The 22,124-nt window shown below is 45.7% G+C and overlaps 1 protein-coding gene across 20 annotated transcripts in view; it reads right to left on the bottom strand.

The window, feature by feature from the left end:
• LOC118358464 (splicing regulator ARVCF-like) overlaps positions 1-22,124 on the bottom strand; it is a 366,019-nt gene that overhangs the window by 148,180 nt on the left and 195,715 nt on the right. Inside the window, exon 1 of one of the 20 annotated variants that reach the window (XM_052479040.1) lies at positions 1,647-1,795. The exons of the other annotated variants lie outside the window; for them this stretch is intronic. The gene's annotated coding sequence lies outside the window, so the exon portion shown is untranslated. Of the gene's footprint in view, positions 1-1,646; positions 1,796-22,124 lie in introns of those variants that run through there. 20 annotated transcript variants of the gene reach the window in all.

Genomic DNA, 22,124 nt, shown 5'->3' with positions numbered 1-22,124 from the left:
TAAATCTAGGACCAAAAGGCTCCTTAACAGCTTCTACCCCTAAGCCATAAGACTCCTGAACAATTAATCAAATGGCCATCGGATTATTTACATTGACACCCCCCATTTTTTTTCCACTGCTGCTACTCGCTGTTTATTATCTATGCATAGTCACTTCACCCCTACCTACAGTCCATGTACAAATGACCTCGACTAACCTATACCCCCGCACATTGACTCTGTACCGGTACCCCCTGTATACAGACTCGTTATTGTTATTTTATTGTGTTATTTTTTATTATTTTCTACTTTAGTTTATTTGGTAAATACTTTCTTAACTCTTTCTTGAACTGCACTGTTGGTTAAGGGCTTGTAAGTAAGCATTTCATGGTAAGGTAGTCACCGCATGTGACAAATAAAGTTCGATTTGATTATGAAAAATGAGAATGAGAATCTGGGCATCTGGGCTGTTACTGTGTGGGTGCTTCCCAAATGACACCATATTTCTTATTTGGTGCGGGCCCTGGTCAAAAGTAGTGCACTATGTAGGAAATAGGGTGTCATTTGGGATACAACCCTGTATCTAGATGGGAAGGAAACGCTGAGGAGCTATTCTGCTTTCCTGGTGTCTGACTCTGGAATGCAGCCTAGGCCCCACCCTGGGCTTGGCTTCAGTGGCCTGGTAATCTACATTCAGAAAGGAAGTCAGGGAAACGTGTAGAGGACTACAATACACAACCCCTTGGGATACAATACAGAGCCCAGCTCCACTTTCAACTGTACAGAAACCAACTGAAGAAAATGTAGCCTAACTGGTGACCTTGTCTGTGTGAAGCTTACATGACCACTTTCAAGAGTCAATGGAGTCCAGTGTTTGCCTTATCTACTGAGGTTATCAGTAGTATCACCTTTAGACGAGCTGCCAGGGCAGACTGGAGTAGCTCTTTGTGTGCAAACGTCCGTTGGGGCCGAGACACATGCTCTGGGCCACACAGGGAGATACAGGGGTCCATTGAGGGGGAGCAGTACACTATCGCCAGCCTTAAAATAGAGTGGAGGGTGTGGGAGCAGAGCAAGCACTGCAGCCAGACTGGCTCTGCTCTGGGGAGATTTGGCAGAGGTGGGGAGGTGCAGTGTTCTCCTTCTCTCACCCTCTCTCTGCAATGAGCTCTGCAGTACTAGAGGGGAGCCCAAAATAACTTCTCCTCCCTCCCCTCTACAATGCTCCTGGATCAGGATACGCGCACAGATATCACGCTCAACTGGGGCCAGCTTGGCTCAAAATTAACACCACTAATCCAATGTGTGCAAATCAGACCTGGACCACACTCCCACTCTCTAGTACACACACACGCTACTGTAATGCCAACCATCTTTCTCCTGAGAAACAGACTGCTTTCCCAACCATAACACCATCTACCATGATAACGAGTGCTGGAGGGTTGGCTCTGATATGAAAACTCACACAATTAAGGTGGAAGAGAAAGGGTTTCTTGGAAACAGAACCCTTTACAGGCCAAGAGAGAAGCAGAGACGTTTCCCCCAAAAGTACCCAGTCAGCTTTTCTCACAGAAAGGCAGAAGTAAGAAAAGCACAGTGATGTAACGGAGGGAAAAAGCTACTGTACACACTATACAAAGAACAGAAAATACTTGTTGTACACTCACACATCCTGTCCTATTGTAGCCTTGGTATTCTCCCTCTTCCTTTATACCGCAGCAGGAATGTGAACAACATAAAGAAAGAGGTCCGGTCTGACTCTGCTAGTTCCCCGCAGAGCAGCAAGAAAATTAGGAATCTCAATGGCCTCAGTCATTTGACACTTGACACAAGGCTACCCGGGGCGGCAGGGTAGCCTAGTGGTTAGAGTGTTGGCATAGTAACCGAAAGTTACTTGCAAGTTCAAATCCCTGTTGTTCTGCCCCTGAACAGGCAGTTAACCCACTGTTAACCCTAGGCCGTTATTGAAAATAAGAATTTGTTCTTAACTGACTTGCCTAGTTAAATAAAGGTGAAATAAATAAAAAATATTCACTGGGTTAGGGTTATTCACTAAAGTAGAGTCGCAATTCAACGGCTCAGACACAAGAGGTAAGTGGCAGGGTCTACAGTCAATCAATGATTACAAAAAGAAAACCAGACCCGTCACAGACCAGGATGTCTTGCTCCCAGGCAGTCTAAATAACTGTTTTGCCCGCTTTGAAGACAATACAGTGCCACTGACACAGCCCGCTACCAAAACATGCGGACTCTCCTTCACTACAGCCGACATGAGTAAAACATTTAAACGTGTTAACCCTCGCAAGGCTGCAGGCCCAGACGGCATCCCCAGCCGCGCCCTCAGAGCATGCGCAGACCAGCTGGCTGGTGTGTTTACGGACATATTCAATCAATCCTTATCCCAGTCTGCTGTTTCCACATGCTTCAAGAGGGCCACCATTGTTCCTGTTCCCGAGAAAGCTAAGGTAACTGAGCTAAACGACTACCGCCCCGTAGCACTCACTTCCGTCATCATGAAGTGCTTTGAGAGACTAGTCAAGGACCATATCACCTCCACCCTACCTGACACCCTAGACCCACTCCAATTTGCTTACCGCCCAAATAGGTCCACAGATGATGCAATCTCAACCACACTGCACACTGCCCTAACCCATCTGGACAAGAGGAATACCTATGTGAGAATGCTATTCATCGACTACAACTCAGCATTTAACACCATAGTACCCTCCAAACTCGTCATCAAGCTCGACCCCGCCCTGTGGAACTGGGTACTGTACTTCCTGACGGGCCACCCCCAGGTGGTGAGGGTAGGTAACAACATCTCCACCCCGCTGATCCTCAACACTGGGGCCCCACAAGGGTGCATTCTGAGCCCTCTCCCTGTACTCCCTGTTCACCCACGACTGCGTGGCCACGCACGCTTCCAACTCAATCATCAAGTTTGCAGACGACACAACAGTGGTAGGCTTGATTACCAACAACGACGAGACGGCCTACAGGGAGGAGGTGAGGGCCCTCGGAGTCTCCTCTTCAACCTCAGGAGGCTGAAGAAATTCGGCTTCACAGACTTTTACAGATGTACAATCGAGAGCATCCTGTCGGGCTGTATCACCGCCTGGTACGGCAACTGCTCCGTCCACAACCGTAAGGCTCTCCAGAGGGTAGTGAGGTCTGCACAACGCATCACCGGGGGCAAACTACCTGCCCTCCAGGACACCTACAACACCCGATGTCACAGGAAGGCCATAAAGATCATCAAGGACAACAACCACCCGAACCACTGCCTGTTCACCCCGCTATCATCCAGAAGGCGAGGTCAGTACAGGTGCATCAAAGCTGGGACCGAGAGACTGAAAAACAGCTTCTATCTCAAGGCCATCAGACTGTTAAACAGCCACCACTAACATTGAGTGGCTGCTGCCAACACACTGACTCAACTCCAGCCACTTTAATAATGGGAATTGATGGAAATTGATGTAAAATATATCACTAGCCACTTTAAACAATGCTACTTAATATAATCTTTACATACCCTACATTACTCATCTCATATGTATATACTGTACTCGATACCATCTACTGCATCTTGCCTATGCCGTTCTGTACCATCACTCATTCATATATCTTTATGTACATATTCTTATCCCTTTACACTTGTGTGTATAATGTAGTAGTTTTGGAATTGTTAGGTTAGATTATATATGCCATTTAGCAGACGCTTTTATCCAAAGCGACTTACAGTCATGTGTGCATACATTCTACGTATGGGTGGTCCCGGGGATCGAACCCACTACCCTGGCGTTACAAGCGCCATGCTCTACCAACTGAGCTACAGAAGGACCACTCGTTGGTTATTACTGCATTGTCGGAACTAGAAGCACAAGCATTTCGCTACACTCGCATTAACATCTGCTAACCATGTGTATGTGACAAATAAATTTGATTTGATTTAGGGTTAAGGTTATTCACTGGGTTAGGGTTATTCCCTGGGTTAGGGTTATTCACTGGGTTAGGGTTATTCACTGGGTTAGGGTTATTCCCTGGGTTAGGGTTATTCCCTGGGTTAGGGTTATTCCCTGGGTTCAGGTTATTCCCTGGGTTAGGGTTATTCACTGGGTTAGGGTTATTCACTGGGTTAGGGTTATTCACTGGGTTAGGGTTATTCCCTGGGTTCGGGTTATTCCCTGGGTTAGGGTTATTCCCTGGGTTAGGGTTATTCCCTGGGTTAGGGTTATTCCCTGGGTTAGGGTTATTCCCTGGGTTAGGGTAATCCCCTGGGTTAGGGTTATCCCCTGGGTTAGGGTTATCCCCTGGGTTAGGGTAATCCCCTGGGTTAGGGTTAATCACTGGGTTAGGGTTATTCCCTGGGTTAGGGTTATTCCCTGGGTTAGGGTTATTCACTGGGTGCTAGTAGACAGAGGAGAAATAGGATATCCCCCCAAACTCCCTCAGGAGCATATGTAGTTGAGTCCTCTAAAAACCTCCCTGAATCCTCTTTGGAGAGGCAGAACAACCGTTCCTCAGAAGTGCCATGTGGCGGCCATCTTGCCAATCCCCGGCTGCACTGGCACAACATCTGATATGATTATGGAGGCCCAGTGACTGCCTCTGCTCTGTAATCATGGTAGACCACGCATGTGACTGAAATGGCACCCTATTCCCTAGACACTGGGACAGCAGGTAGCCTAGTGGTTAGAGCGTTGGGCCAGTAACCGAAAGGTTGCTAGTTCGAGTCCCCGAGCTGACAAGGTAAAAATCTATCATTCTGCCCCTGAACAAGGTAGTTAACCCACTGTTCCTAGGCTGTCATTGTAAATAAGAATTTGTTCTTAAATGACTTGCCTAGTTAAATAAAAAACACAGTGTACAAATATTATGAACTTTCCATAACATAGACTGACCAGGTGAAAGCTATGATCCCTTATTGATGTAACATCTAGCCAACTTGACACAACTGTGGGAAGCATTGGAGTCAACATAGGCCAGCATCCATGTGAAACGCTTTTGATGCCTTGTAGACTCCATGCCCAGATGAATTGAGGCTGTTCTGAGGGCATCCACAGCAGGGTTAGACCTGATAAGAGCCAAGCTTGTCCAGTACTTCAGGAATCTATCCACATGCCCCATCCTCTCTGAGACACTCCCCTCCCTAGATTTTACTGCAATTACTCTGAGCATCTCTTTGCCCGCAGGCCCCGCAGGCCCCAATCACCTGAACACCAAACCAACTACCCACACCACCTACCCACCAGAATAGTACACCAGACCCAGTCCTAAACATCTGAACACCACCACCCACCCACCAGACCCAGTCCCAATCACCTGAACACCACCACCCACCCACCAGACCCAGTCCCAAACATCTGAACACCACCAACCACCCACCAGACCCAGTCCCAGTCCCAGTCCCAATCACATGAACACCAGCAACCCCCCACCAACCACCCACCAGACCCAGTCCCAATCACCTGAACACCACCAACCACCCACACACCCACATTGACTGACTGCACAGACCTAGTGCTAATCAAGCCATACCCCTCTGACATAGAAATGCTATCATAGAGCCATCAGTTGTTTCAGTTACATGTTTCAGTTATACTCTCTATATTTCATTAAGCTGAAAGTCTGACTGGAACAAAGAAGGACAAGAGCATCAACATTGCGTGCCAGCAGCTGGTTAGCTGGGATGACAGTCATGCCGGCCAGACACCATCCAAATAACAAAATGAGCACTAGCAAATACCAGGAGAACACTCAATCTTGTTTTTGTATTTCCTGGAATCATTGGGCTTAGTGTTGTTGTTTTTTCTCTCGATCGTTGCAGATTTTTATCTTACCACTAAACTACTTTTGACAGATCGACTCCTTGGGAGTGGAATGGCCCAGCAAGTCATGGGGAATATTTCATATAAAGCCTATTGTTGTCTAACCCACTGGGGCCTCAGTGAAGGGCTCAATTTAGGAGACAAAAACAGGAGTGGAGTCCAAGGGACAGAGACCATTAGTCCACTAGCCTCAGGAACGAGCCAGGCAATATCTCCAACTGATGAAAATATATCTATTTTAGAGACCATGGCGGTTGCATTTAAAACGAGAAGAAAATGGATGGTTATGCAAGTGGTCTTCAAAGCCACTGGAATGTTCTAAAATGGAGAATGTCCTAGAGTCGCCTATGATCCAAGAATAATGTAGCATGATTGCAGCCAAATCCCAAGACTCCCAACCCCTACGCCATCCTGGAGAAAAAAAGATAATGGGTCAATGACTCCGCATTTACTATTTAGACCTAGCTATGCCATGTAACAATATAAACCAAGATTGATAAACTCAGCAAAAACTGAGTTTATTTTCAGCAAACTTAAAATGTGTAAATATTTGTATGAACATAAGATTCAACAACTGAGACATAAACTGAACAAGTTCCATAGACATGTGACTAACAAAAATGGAATAATGTGTCCCTGAACAAAGGGGGGGGTCAAATTAAAAGTAACAGTCAGTATCTGGTGTGGCCACCAGCTGCAGTTATTGCCGTGAGGTGTTACCCCACTCTTTCACCAAGGCCCCTGCAAGTTCCCGGACATTTCTAGCCCTCACCCTCCAATCCAACAGCTCCCAGACGTGCTCAATGGGATTGAAATCTGGGCTCTTCTCTGAACATGGCAGACCACTGACATTCCTGTCTTGCAGGAAATCACGTACAGAACAAACAGTATGGCTGGTGGCATTGTCATGCTGGAGGGTCATGTCAGGATGAGCCTGCAGGAAGGGTACCACATGAGGGTGGAGGATCTCTTCCCTGTAACGCACAGCGTTGAGTTTGCCTGCAATGACAACAAGCTCAGTCCGATGATGCTGTGACATACCGCCCCCAGACAATGAAAAACCCTCCAACTCCAAATCGATCCTGCTCCAGAGTACAGATCTCGGTGTAACGCTCATTCCTTCGACGATAAACGTGAATCCGACTATCATCCTCGGTGAGACAAAACCGCAACTCGTCAGTGAAGAGCACTTTTTGCCAGACCTGTCTGGTCCAGCGACGGTGGGTTTGTGCCCATAGTCGACGTTGTTGCCGGTGATGTCTTGTGAGGACCAGCCTTACAACAGGCCTACAAGCTCTCAGTCCAGCCTCTCTCAGCCTATTGTGGCCAGTCTGAGCACTGATGGAGGGATTGTGTGTTCCTGGTGTAACTAAGGCAATTGTTGTTGCCATCCTGTACCTGTCGCGCAGGTGTGATGTTCGGATGTACCGATCCTGTGCAGGTGTTGTTACATGTGGTCTGCCACTGCGAGGACGATCAGCTGTCCATCCTGTCTCCCTATAACGCTGTCTTAGGCGTCTCACAGCATGGACATTGCAATTTATTGCCCTGGCAGTCCCTATGCCTCCTTGCAGCATGCCTAAGGCACGTTCACGCAGATGAGCAGGGACGCTGGGCATCTTTCGTTTGGTGTTTTTCAGAGACAGTAGAAAGGCCTCTTTAGTGTCCTACGTCTTCATAACTGTGACCTTATATGCCTAAGGTCTGTAAGCTGTTAGTGTCTTAACGACCGTTCCACAGGTGCATGTTCATTAATTGTTTATGGTTCATTGAGCATGGGAAACAGTGTTTAAACCCTTTACAGTTCTGTGAAATTATTTGGATATTTATGAATTATCTTTGAAAGACAGGGTGCTGAAAAAGGGATGTTGCTTTTTTTGCTGTGTTTATATAGAGAAAACATGATTAACCCTTAGGTCTAGCATAGCAAATACTTCAAGAATGTTCAAGAATATTTCACAATACCCGATAATGACAACGTGAAATAATGTTTGCAAATGTATTGAAAATGAAATACAGAAATATCTCCTTTATGTACACTACATGACCAAAGGTATATGAACACCTCTTCAAATTAGTTGATTCGGCTATTTCAGCCATACCTATTGCTGACAGGTGTGCAAATTGAGCACATAGCCATGCAATCTCCATAGACATTGGGAGTAGAGAATGGCCTGTACTGAAGAGCTCAGTGACTTTCAAAGTGGCAGCATCATAGGATGCCACCTTTCCAACAAGTCAGTTCGTCAAATTTCTGCCTCGCTAGGGATGTAATTGTGAAGTGGAAATGTCCAGGAGCAACAATGGCTCAGCCGCAAAGTGGTAGGCCACACAAGCTCAAAAAACGGGACCGCTGAGGCGTGTAGTGTGTAAAAATCGTCTGTCCTCGTTTGCTACATTCACTACCGAATTCCAAACTGCCTCTGGAAGCAACGTCAGCACAATAATTGTTCACCAGGAGCTTCATGAAATGGGTTTCCATGGCCGAGCAGCCTAAGATCACCATGCGCAATGCCAAGCGTCGGCTGGAGTGGTATAAAGCTTGCCGCCATTGGACTCTGAAGCAGAGGAAATGTGTTCTCTGAAGTGATGAATCACGCTTCACCATCTGGCAGACCGACGGATGTATCTGGGTTTGACGGATGCCAGGAGAACGCTACCTGCCCAAATGCATAGTGACAACTGTAAAGTTTGGTGGAGGAGGAATAATGGTCTGGGGCTGTTTTTCATGGTTTGGGCTAGGCCCCTTAGTTCTAGTGAAGGGAAATCTTAACACCACAGCATACAATGACATTCTAGACGATTATGTGCTTCCAACTTTGTGGCAACAGTTTGGGGAAGGCCCTTTCCTGTATCAGCATGTCAATGCCCCCATGCACAAGGCGAGGTACATACAGAAATGGTCAGTCGACCCTCAACCCAATCGATGGAATGAATTTGGGATGAATTGGGATGAATTGGAATGAATTGGAACGCCAACTGGGCATTGGGATGAATTGGAATGCCAACTGTGAGCCTAATCGCCCAACATCAGTGCCCGACCTCAATAATGCTGTTGTGGCTGAATGGAAGCAATGTTCCAACATCTAGTGGAAAGCCTTCCCAGAAGAGTGGAGGCTGTTGTAGCAGCAAAGGGGGGACCAACTCCATATTAATGCCCATGATTTTGGCATGAGATGTTCGACGAGCAGGTATCCACGTATTCACACTCATATGACACTTCAAATTGAGCTCAGTGTAAGGCGTCTAGGTGTAGCAGGTAAGGCGCAGGACACAGAGATGAGTAATTCACGTAACTTTACTCAAAACAACAAATATTCCCAAGAAGGAAAATAATCAAGCTCACAAATACAGACCAACTTACAACGAACAAACACGCACAAAACCATGGGGGAACTAGAGGGTTAAATAAGGAACATATAATTATTTGAATGGAAACCAGGTGTGTACAATGAAGACAAAACAAATGGAAACTGAAAAGTGGATTGGTGGCGGCTAGAAAACCGGTGACGTCGACAGCCGAACGCCGCCTGAACAAGTAGAGGGACCAACTTCGGTGGAAGTCGTGACACTCAGGTGCAATCAATTTTATTTGATTATCCTTGAGATATCACTACAACTTGATTGGAGTCTGCAAATTAAATTGTTTCGACATGATTTAGAAAGAAACGCACCTGAAGGTCTCACAGTTGACAGTGGATGTCAGAGTAGAAACTATAGCATGAAGTCCAAGGAACTGTCTGTAGATCCCTGAGATAGAATTGTGATGAGGCATATATCTGGGGAAGGGTATAAAACCATTTCTAGAGTACTGGAGGTTTCCAAGAGCACAAAAATGGAACTAACCAGAGACTCACACCTGTAATCGCTGCCAAAGGTGATTCTAACATGTACTGACTCAGAGTTTTTTATAATTATCTAATCAAGATATATTAGGGTTATGTTTTTATGAAATATTCTTATTAAATACTTTTTTCTTTACATAGTTGAATGTGCTGACAACAAAATCACGCAAATTATCAATGGAAATCAAATTTATCAACCCATGGACGTCTGGATTTGGAGTCACACTCAAAATTAAAGTGGAAAACCACACTACAGGCTGATCCAACTTTGATGTAATGTTCTTAAAACAAGTCAAAAGGAGGCTCAGTAGTGTGTGTGGCCTCCACGTGGCTGTATGACCTCCCTACAACGCCTGGGCATGCTCCTGATGAGGTGGCAGATGGTCTCCTGTGGGATCTCCTCCCAGACCTGGACTAAAGCATCCGCCAACTCCTGGACAGTCTGTGGTGCAACGTGGCGTTGGTGGATGGAGCGAGACATGATGTCCCAGATGTGTTCAATTGGATTCAGGTCTGGGGAACGGGCGGGCCAGTCCATAGCATCAATGCCTTCCTCTTGCAGGAACTGCTGACACACTCCAGCCACATGAGGTCTAGCATTGTCTTGCATTAGGAGGAACCCAGGGCCAACTGCACCAGCGTATGGTCTCACAAGGGGTCTGAGGATCTCATCTCGGTACCTATTGGCAGTCAGGCTACCTCTGGCGAGCACATGGAGGGCTGTGCGGCCCCCCCAAAGAAATGCCACCCCACACCATGACTGACCCACCGTCAAACCGGTCATGCTGGAGGATGTTGCAGGCAGCAGAACGGCATCTCCAGACTCTGTCACGTCTGTCACGTGCTCAGTGTGAACGGGCTTTCATCTGTGAAGAGCACAGGGCGCCAGTGGCCAGTGGAATCTTGGTGTTCTCTGGCAAATGCCAAACGTCCTGCACGGTTTTGGGCTGTAAGCACAACCCCCACCTGTGGACGTCGGGCCCTCATACCACCCTCATGGCGTCTGTTTCTGACCGTTTGAGCAGACACATGCACATTTGTGGCCTGCTGGAGGTCATTTTGCAGGGCTCTGGCAGTGCTCCTCCTGCTCCTCCTTGCACAAAGGCGGAGGTAGCGGTCCTGCTGCTGGGTTGTCGCCCTCCTACGGCCTCCTCCACGTCTCCTGATGTACTGGCCTGTCTCCTGGTAGCGCCTCTATGCTCTGGACCAGTGGTTCTTAACCTGGGTTCGATCGGCGGAGGTCAAGACACACATCCGATTCATATGATTCGTGATGACACGCTCCGCTTGGCCATCATTGGCTGCAGGTGATCACGCTACATCGCTTGGCCTATCTGTGCTGCAGGGAATTTGGTGCACTCAGTAGTCGACTTGTGACTGTCGTGATGGTACGTCTTGTGATTTCTTTCTTAATATTTTAATCCCTTCATACTTACTATGTCGAGCAAAAAAATAAAGTGGTCGGAAGAATATGTACAATATCGATTCACAGGTATAACGGAACGTGATGGGAGTCAGTGTCCTAACTGCATGATTTGCAATGCCAAGTTGAGCAATTCTAGTCTAGCACCGGAAAAACTAAGAGAACACTTCCTTAAGCTGCATGGAGATGGAAAATACAAGAACACAACGCTCGCTGAATTCAAGGTGAAGAGAGCCAGATTCGTTGAAAAGGCTACTCTGCCTGTTCTCGGCTTTGTACCCATCAACAAACCGATCCTCACAGCATCGTACGAAGTTGCTTAACTGATCGCAAAGCAGGGCAAACCACACACCATTGGTGAAACACTCATAAAACCAGCTGTGTTGAAGATGGCGCATATCATGCTGGGTAAAGAGGCTGAAGTTAAGTTATCCCAAATTCTTCTTTCAAATGACACCATCAGCGACAGAATAGAGGACATGAGCAAAGACATCTTGGCTCAAGTAGTTGCAGATCTGATTTCAAGCCCGGCAAAATTCAGCCTTCAACTCGATGAGACCACAGACGTTTCCAATCTAAGCCAGCTTGCTGTATTCGTGCGCTATGTGAAAGACGACGTGATAAAGGAAGATGTTTTTTATTTTGTAAGCCTCTTACAACAACAACTAAGGCAGCCGATGTGAAGAAACTTGTGGATGACTTCTTCAAAGACAACAATATTTTGTGGGATATGGTTTCTGCAGTTTGTTCGGACGGAGCTCCAGTCATGCTGGTAAGAAAGTCTGGTTTTAGTGAGCTAGTGAAAGCCGATGCACCACACATCATTGTTACGCATTGTATTCTGCACAGGCATGCGTTGGCAACAAAAACCTTGCCTCCAAAACTGGCAGAAGTATTCAAAATTGTAGTGGAATGCGTGAACTATGTGCGAACTAGTGCTCTGCGGCATCGCATCTTCAGTGAGCTGTGTAAAGAAATGGGCTCTCGAGGTACTTCTGTACCATTCTAACGTTCGGTGGTTATCCCGGGGACAGGTGCTGAATCGTGTTTTTGCCGTGCGTGTGGAATTAGCCCTGTTTTTGCAAGAGCACAAACATTGTCATGCAGATTGCTTCAAAAATTCTGAGTTCATTCTCATTTTAGCGTACATGGCCGATATCTTCGCAGCTCTCAATCATCTCAATCCAAAGATGCAGGGCGGTGGAGTCAACATCATCGAAGCGGCTTTTCAAAAAGGCTTTTCAAAAAAAGCTACCGTTATGGAAACGACGAACAGAGAACAATAACTTCGCAAACTTTCCCCTGCTGGACGACTGTGTAAGTAAGATCAAAGATGTATCTGGAATCGGAGACATTTCTGTACCCGCGGAACTGAAGCAAGCAATTGCCACGCACTTAGATGAGCTTGCAAAGTCTCTCGACGGACCGTTTGTTACAACATATCTTTGCGAGCAATCATTTTCGAGGATGCTGGACATATAAACGAAGAAAAGGAACAGACTTTGTTGCGAAAATGACATGAGAGTGGCACTTGCCAAATTGAAGCCGCGCATTTCTGAACTGGTCTCTGAAAGGCAACAGCAGAAGTCACACCGATTTGCAGTAAATATTCATTATTATGTTTTTGTGTGAAAATCATGTTTTGATGATTTTGTTCTTTGAACACAGTGATGTTGATGCATGGTTCATTTTGTGCACCAGCCAAATATATACCTATGTTTTGAATTTGAAAAAATAATGTTATTTTTCCAATTAAGAAGGGTTCGGTGAATGTGCATATGAAACTGGTGGGGTTCAGTACCTCCAACAAGGTTAAGAACCACTGCTCTGGACACTACGCTGACAGACACAGCAAACCTTGCCACAGCTCGCATTGATGTCCCATCCTGGATGAGCTGCACTACCTGAGCCACTTGTGTGGGTTGTAGACTCCGTCTCATGCTACCACTAGAGTGAAAGCACCGCCAGCATTCAAAAGTGACCAAAACATCAGCCAGGAAGCATAGGAACTGAGAAGTGTTCTGTACAACCACTCCTTTATTGGGGGTGTCTTGCTAATTGCCTATAATTTCCACCTTTTGTCTATTGCATTTGCACAACAGCATGTGAAATTTATTGTCAATCAGTTGCTTCCTAAGTGGACAGTTTGATTTCACAGAAGTGTGATTGACTTGGAGTTACATTGTGTTGTTTAAGTGTTCCCTTTATTTTTTTGAGCAGTGTATATCCATGTCCTCGTTTAGGCACGACTCTGATAAATGTAGGATATTATATTAGTTCTATTCGTTTTTACGGTCCCGTTGATAGGATAGTCTTGAACAGAGCTGATCAAGTTTGCCAGTAGAACAGAAGGCAATGGCAGTCTATTTGCTCGCCGACGTAGTCACGTCAGGATGCCGGCTCGCCTGCCTCGCTTTTGCCATCGCTTCCTCCTTCTAACCCCAGGGATTATAGCCTGGTCCGGAGTAAACAGAACGTCGATAGTTGCCGACTCGTGAAAACCTTCGGCCAAATCGAGATAACGGATCGCTGTTCTGATGTCTAGAAGCTGTTTTTAGTCATAGGAAATTATTTATTAAAAAGTTCACATCAGCTTAAAAAAACACACAAAATAGCCCATAAAACGTCTGCTATTCACTGCAGCGCCATCTTCCTCCAAACTATTCCAGTCGTCCTCCCCCCTCCAAATTCTTCCAGTCAGCGTCCGACTGATCTGCAGCAAACACTGTGTGCCAAACAAGACCCACTTGGTGCGCTGCAGAAGCACAGGCTGCCATCTTCTATCGAACAAACAAGGCCTACAAATTCCTCCCATGTTGTGGAGATTAGGGAACACTTCAGTGAAATTCCAAGCCCCATATGGCTGCAAAGTCCTTACATCTCTCACATTACTGAGAGGCTGCTGCCTGCACACTGCTAGCAGGTTTATAGTACCTGTTCTAAAGCATAAAAACACACAGCAATAGAGGACTGGGGGATCCTATTCCTGTAACAGAGTGAGGAGACTAGCTACCACTGGTTGGAGGGGGTTTTACAATCCTTTTTCATTGGCATCCTCCTACCACAACCATCCAACAGAAACCTCCAGACATTCGACTGAGTGAAGAGAAGGAGCACGTCACACCGATCATACATGACTCATGTATGAGACTACAAACGTAAACGCTGTTCAACTTTCCCATTCTCTCTATAGACTTGCATGACAGGCCTGGATTATTTTATCAGAAGAAAATATTGTTTCTGAATTGAACCTGAAGAATGAGCACTATGCAGTTCTGAGTTAAAAATAAAGCTGTGACCACATTCACGAAACATGACTGTAGGGCTATTTGTGCTCTAAGCTCTAGCATAGACGACTGGTATCAGTTACAACACGCTGAGCTATCCTCCTCGGAGTGAGAAACACCATTCAAAAAAACAACTATGTTGACGACAATCCGGCAGCAACGACCAAAAACGACCTCCCCTGTATCAAACCAGGATTACGTTGTCATAGCGTGTCGTATCGCATCATCCTGCCGCTATCAGAGAGCCAGGCTGAGGCGGGACACACACACGCACACACGCACACACGCACACGCACACACACACAGAGAAAATGCCCAGAAACAGGGTTTGATCTCACAAAGTTGAAAAAGGCATGAGAGAGATGTGTTCGTTCACAGCACAGCAACCTCCTGTCAGAGAACCACAGAAGCTCTCGGAGACAAGGCAGAGGATTGTTGCATCATCAAGGCTGTCCTGCTCATTTCAACTACAGAAGATATCATTGCAGCCAGAAAGTCAACCATTGGATGCCTGTCCATTAGATAGACATTCCCAAACACAGCTCTTTGATGGAACAAACGTGCAATAAAAAAGTGTATTTGCCGTCCAGATATGAGATGAGTGAGTGATCTCTCTGCATTCAGACAAGACCATCATTCTACAAAGACATTTCGTAAGTCAATTTCATCATAAATGATGATATGCTTGATCAAGAAGAAAACCACAAAATGATTGATCTGCATGTCCTACCTAGTTGTTTTCCCAATTGCATTTTACTTCTCTGCTTCGTAATGAAACACATATTCCAAGGTAAAGAGCAAGAGAAGATACACAAGCAAAAATCCATATATCGAATGAAATCAAAAGTCACAATATAAGCCATTTCAAATCCAACCCATGAGACTCACCGTGTCATGCCATGGGAGGTGAGGGTAGGGCTATCCAGGTCGGTGTGCAGCCAGCCAGGTATCCTGATGGTAAAGCCCTGCTCTGGAGGATCCTCACAGGCTGTGGAATAGCAGCTTCTCCACTCAGGGAGAGAATGGGAGCTAGCTAGTCTATACTGGAGTTGTAGCTAGGTGACCCTCTTCAGATCTACAACAAGCTGTCTCTGTACTGCAGTGCTGCCGCTAACACAGCATGCTTAGCCTGCCCTACAACACACATACTCCTTCACCCACTTCTAGATGTCACTAATACACACGGATAGATGCCCACACTCAGGTACCGACACACACACACACACACACATTCCATATGTTCCATACAAGCACACAAATTACACAATGCACACACACTCCATACTATACACACCTAACATATTGTATGAAACATTAGAATACACGGCTGTCTTCATCTCATCTCTCAGGCTTATCCCTGAAGATGTCTGTCGTAGTACTGTAGGGCAGAAGAAAGAAGAGGCATCATCTGCAGTACCCTCCATCTCCACACCTCCCCTCTCAGCTGAGGAGGCAAACCTGAACACAGTACACCCAAGTTGACTTTGGGACAAACCCCTGTGATGTGCTCCACATACACATTGGCAGGTTACCCCGTCCTTAAACACCCTCCATCCGTTACCTTCCAAAACACTTGGGGTGAGCGCACTCACAACAAGTACAGTGTCTCTCAATACAAACTCTAGGCAACGGGGCTGTGGAATCGAGAATAGAAGAAGTAGCATTGGTTTACTGGTGTGTCCTGGCGAGAGAAGACAGGGGCCATGTTAGTCATAGAGAGAGAGAGCTGCTATGCTGTGTGGCTCTGGGCTCTGAGCCTGCAGCCTGTATGCTTGTGATTGCACCGAAGGCCCAGCTATAATTTCAGACTGCAGCTTGGGGAGCCCTGGTCCATGTGTGTGTTTGTATGAGCGAGTGCCCATGGTACTGTACACATTCTCACGGGTGTCCAGTGCCTTGTTCTGACCACGGACACATAGCCACACTGTGATTAAGGTAATTTCCACACCACAATATGGTGGGCTTTTCTTTGAAAGCTTTCCTTCAAAATTGGTCTGTCTTTTCTCTGGAGTTCTCCTGACTACTTTTGAGGAGTAGTGTAAATAACCCTAAATACATTTGGCTAGTGCTTGGACATTGGTAGAGTAAAACAGTCTGGGAATAACTGTCCACAACAAAATGTGACAGACGAGAAACAAAAACATACACATACATAGACACACAGAGACACACACAGAGAGACATAGAGACACACACAGAGAGACACACACAGAGAGACACACATACATAGACACACAGAGACACACACATAGAGACACAGAGACACACACAGAGAGACACACAGACACACATAGAGACACACACAGAGACACACATAGACACACACACAGAGAGTCACACACAGAGACACATAGAGACACACACAGAGACACACACACATAGACACACACATAGAGACACACATAGAGACATAGAGACACAGATAAACACACAGAGACATAGAGACACAGATAAACACACAGAGACACATAGAGACACATACAGAGAGACATAGAGACACAGATAGACACACACAGAGACACACACAGAGAGACACACACACAGAGAGACACACACAGAGAGTCACACACAGAGACACACACATAGAGATACACACACATAGACACACACACATAGACACACACAGAGAGACACACAGAGAGACACACACAGAGAGACACACACACAGAGACACACACAGAGAGACACACACAGAGAGACACACACAGAGAGACACACACAGAGAGACACACACAGAGAGACACACACAGAGAGAGACATAGAGACACAGATAAACACACAGAGACACATAGAGACACATACAGAGAGACAGAGACACAGATAGACACACAGAGACACACACAGAGAGACATAGAGACACAGATAGACACACACACAGAGACACACACAGAGAGTCACACACAGAGTCACACACAGAGACACGTAGAGACACACACACATAGACACACACAGAGAGACACACATAGAGACACACACAGAGAGACACACATACAGAGACATAGAGACACAGATAAACACACAGACACATAGAGACACATACAGAGAGACATAGAGACACAGATAGACACACACAGAGAGACACACACACAGAGACACACACAGTGACACATGGAGACACACAAAGAGATACACACACAGAGATACACACACAGACACACACAGAGAGACACACACAGCGAGACACACACAGCGAGACACACATACAGAGACATAGAGACACAGATAAACACACAGAGACACATACAGAGAGACAGAGACACAGATAGACACACAGAGACACACACAGAGAGACATAGAGACACAGATAGACACACACACAGAGACACACACAGAGAGTCACACACAGAGACACGTAGAGACACACACACATAGACACACACAGAGAGACACACATAGAGACACACACAGAGAGACACACATACAGAGACATAGAGACACAGATAAACACACAGACACATACAGAGAGACATAGAGACACAGATAGACACACACAGAGAGACACACACACAGAGACACACACAGAGTGACACATGGAGACACACAAAGAGATACACACACAGCGAGACACACACAGCGAGACACACATACAGAGACATAGAGACACAGATAAACACACAGAAACACAGAGACACATACAGAGAGACAGAGACACAGATATACACACAGAGACACACACAGAGAGACATAGAGACACAGATAGACACACATAGAGACACAGAGACACACACAGAGAGACATTGAGACACAGATAGACACACATAGAGACACACACAGAGAGACATAGAGACACAGAGACACACAGACACACACAGAGAGACACACACAGAGAGACACACAGAGAGTCACACACAGAGACACACACAGAGATACACACACATAGACACACACATAGAGACACACATAGAGACACACATAGAGACACACACACACAGAGACACACACAGAGAGACACACACAGAGAGACATCGAGACACAGATAGACACAGAGACACACACAGAGAGACATCGAGACACAGATAGACACACACAGAGAGACATAGAGACAAAGATAGAGACACACAGAGAGACACAGAGACCCAGAGAGACATAGATACACATAGAGACACAGATGCACATACTACACAGTAGCTCAATATTTCCCATTTAAAGAATGGGAAATGAATACATGAGCACACATGACATTAAAGTCTCTCTTTAATGTCTCTAGACAGAGATGTGATGAGAAAACATCTTCTTGTCATTATAGAGTAGACAGAGTAGACCAGCCAGGACTCTGTGTATCCTATGCCCTTCATTAGTGCTAGGAAGGCCATTATCAGTCTGTTAGGCTTTAACAGGAGTGACGTGAGAACATGGAGGAAAGAGAGAGACAGAAGAGAGATCCCTCTTCTTCAGTCTCCTGTGACTCCTGGCTGGACGGTTAATGACACTAATACGATGTACAAAGAAAGGGGCATTCAAATGTGTCCTATCCTCCTACTCCAGGCCCAGAGACCACCAGCCTCAATTAGCTCCCAATGACCTTTCAGAGATGTGGCATGTGAGGGGCTGCAGACGAGAGATGATAGAGAGAGAAAAGGCGTGACAAAGAAAGGGAGACTTGATAGAGAGAAGAAGAAAGGAGTGACAGAGGGAGAGGTGATGGGGGAGTTTGAATGCTTGGAGTTCAGACTGAGGAATGAGCCTTAGACACTGAATTCTAGAATGTTAGCTGGCTGCTTGGTGACCCCAAACACTCCCTGCAGGCCCTTAAGGCCACAGTCAGTGGTGGAGGAGTGCGCACACACATCCACACAGCTCCAGATGCCCAAGGACAGGGAGGGGACAGGCTCGCTGGGATGAAGAGGGAGTCTTATTGGATTAAAGCATCTCTTAACTGTATTGAAGTATGATGGAAAGAATCTGGGAAACTAAAGGAGGTCTGTGTCAACAGGCTTTGTTTGATTAACTTTGAGAACCTTAGCTGGGTATATTGCGTGCAATCTCATCTACACGTCCACATTTTGAGGGAAAATCAGCTTTTGTCCATCCCCTGACCCGCCAATGTGTCTCAGGACGTCAGTTGGTAACCCATGGCAACCCAGAGCAGCACCAGCCAGAGAAATAAATACAGGCTCAGACTGTAGTGACGGTGGCAGCCAAAGGTACAGCTTCGAAAATATATGCTGTGATTTGTCAACACAGGGATGTTGTTTCAGCACAGATAAAATGGGAGCATCATTCTTCAAATAGACATTTTCTTCCACCCAGTAAAGGGGTACAGACTGAGCCTGGGTGCAGACAATAACATTGCTGTTGGGAGACATTAAAGTAATCAAGCTACTTTGTGGAATACGGAACAATACCATGATTCATTGGTAGAAAAAAATGCAGCTTTTAAGACTTTGGCTCTTACTGACACACATAAAAGAATCCTGGCTGAGTCCCCCAACAACCATAATACCAGCCAGCCAGCCTCTACACTGCATGAAAGAGTGGGCCGACATCTCCCACAGTCTCTCTACCAACCCAATCTGGGGCCACCTCCACCTCTCCCTGGCACCTGTTCTGTCTATCCCTCCACTTCAACAGACAGACATGGCTGGCACACAGACAGCACCACTACTAACGGCACCCACCATGCTCCATTTCACAGCCCATAACAGATTCCAATTAAATATGGAGGGTAGGGGGCTGAACTGAAGAGGTGGTGGCGACATTAGCTGAACCATGAACCATCCACGGCAGCCATTATGGAGCAAAGCATGCAAGTTTGGCTTCATTAGGCAACTAAATAGAGCCCATGAGGAATGTGCGACTGGCGCATCGCTCCATTGTTCCATCGGGGTCATCTGGGAACGGACCGTACCAATATCAAGAGAAGATGGGCAGATGAATAAAGATGCTGTGCCATCTCACTTAATGACATATGACAGCTGGCCCTGAATCTGGATGCCTCTATTGTTAGAACTATAGGAACCATCGTCTATGCAGGGGATCCGTATGTTTATTTCCCTGAGGTAGTTTTTACTGGCTGACTGAAGCTGAACTCTTGCCAATAATTAGCATATGTTTGTAGAGGGGGCCTGGGGACACACTGACCCATCAGGCTCTCTCTCTCTCTACCTCTCTCTACCTCTCTCTACCCCTATATATATATATATATATATATATATATATATATATATATATATATATATATATATATATATATATATATATATATATATATATATATATATATATATATATATATATATATATATATATATATATATATATATATATATATATATATATATATATATATATATATATATATATATATATATATATATAACGGGAGGCCAAAGACCAACGTTACCAAGCCAACAGGCTGTAGGATTAACTGAGTCAGTCAAGACAGTTTGACTGTTGTTGCCAGAGACGGACGTTACAAAACCCTTTCAGGCCAGTGACTGGGACTGAGTAATAGACCAAGCTAGGAATGTTGTTATTGTGGTGCTTTGTAGCTCAGTTGGTAGAGCATGGTGCTTGAACTCCAGGATAGTGGGTTAGATTCCTGGGACCAACCATACATAAAATGTGTGCATTCCAAACACTACTTACTTATACAGTGAGAGAAATGAGAAGAGAGCCCCCTCTCTTATGTGATGCTGTACTCACCTACATGGATCTGTGCTAATCTGGAGTGCCAGGCCAGGCTCATAGAGCCCTGCTAAAGAGATGTCAGAGGAAAGTGTTCATCCCAGAAGACAGCAGCCAGGAGACAGATGGCCTGATGATGGAGGATGGATGGATGGTCCGTCCTCGCCCCACTACTCACTGTCTTCCTTCGGGAGCCATCATCACAGATAGAGGCAACAAGTGCATGGTATAGATTATCCAAAATTCTGTACTTCTGATCTGCTCTAAACCGGACCATGCTGTATGTTTTGACCGGTACTATGTGGTTGTTGGTGCCGGAGGGGAGAAGGTTAAGCATTTGTCCTCATGTTTCTGGTTGAAGGGAGCCATATGAGCACTTTGACCTCCCCCTCAGGGCCCTTCTCAAAGGTCCCCAGCTGCAGGAGGGAGGGGGGTAAAGAGGTAAGGGGGTTCTATAGAACTGATACATAACTGTCAAAAAAGCTCCAGTTCTGTTGAAAGGGCCATACAGTTAACAGATCCGGTGTTAGACGAAGTAGTAGGCTAGTCATGCAGAGTGCATCCAGAGGGAAGAACAGAACAGGGGTGAAATTAACTTCTACTTAAGCTCTGAATCGATCGCTGTGGCCAATGGCAACGCTAATGTGCTCCTTAGGACAAATAACACACATCAAGTCAATCTTTCAATGCCTTGCTAATCCTATAATAGGCTGCCTCTGCATAGAGCTGTGGTGGTCATGACATGTTGTCAGCTGGTAACTGTCATGGAAATAACTGCTGGTCTCACAGTAATTGACCATTAATTAACAAAACACATTTAGTATCTTCAGCCTTCCACGCAGAGCCTACAAGCCACTGATGCAGACCTTTGGAACAGCTACATTTTAAAATGTCTGATAAATCCATTTAATATAGCCTACACCATCACAATACAGCCATTATTTATTGTAGGCAGGCCTACAGAAAAATTATGACATGAAAAAATGTATTTCAGAAGAACAGAATAGCATATTCTGAGTCATCCTGTTAAGCCTTGATCTGGCTATGCCATATAGCTGTGGGCTACACTAGTTCATTTTGCAGACAAAATTTGCTTATAATTTCTGTGGAATTATTTCATAGGAAGAAGAATACA

Source organism: Oncorhynchus keta, chromosome 25, assembly GCF_023373465.1.
Source record: "Oncorhynchus keta strain PuntledgeMale-10-30-2019 chromosome 25, Oket_V2, whole genome shotgun sequence".
NCBI lineage: Eukaryota > Metazoa > Chordata > Actinopteri > Salmoniformes > Salmonidae > Oncorhynchus > Oncorhynchus keta.
This window is presented reverse-complemented; position numbering and strand designations above follow the sequence as displayed.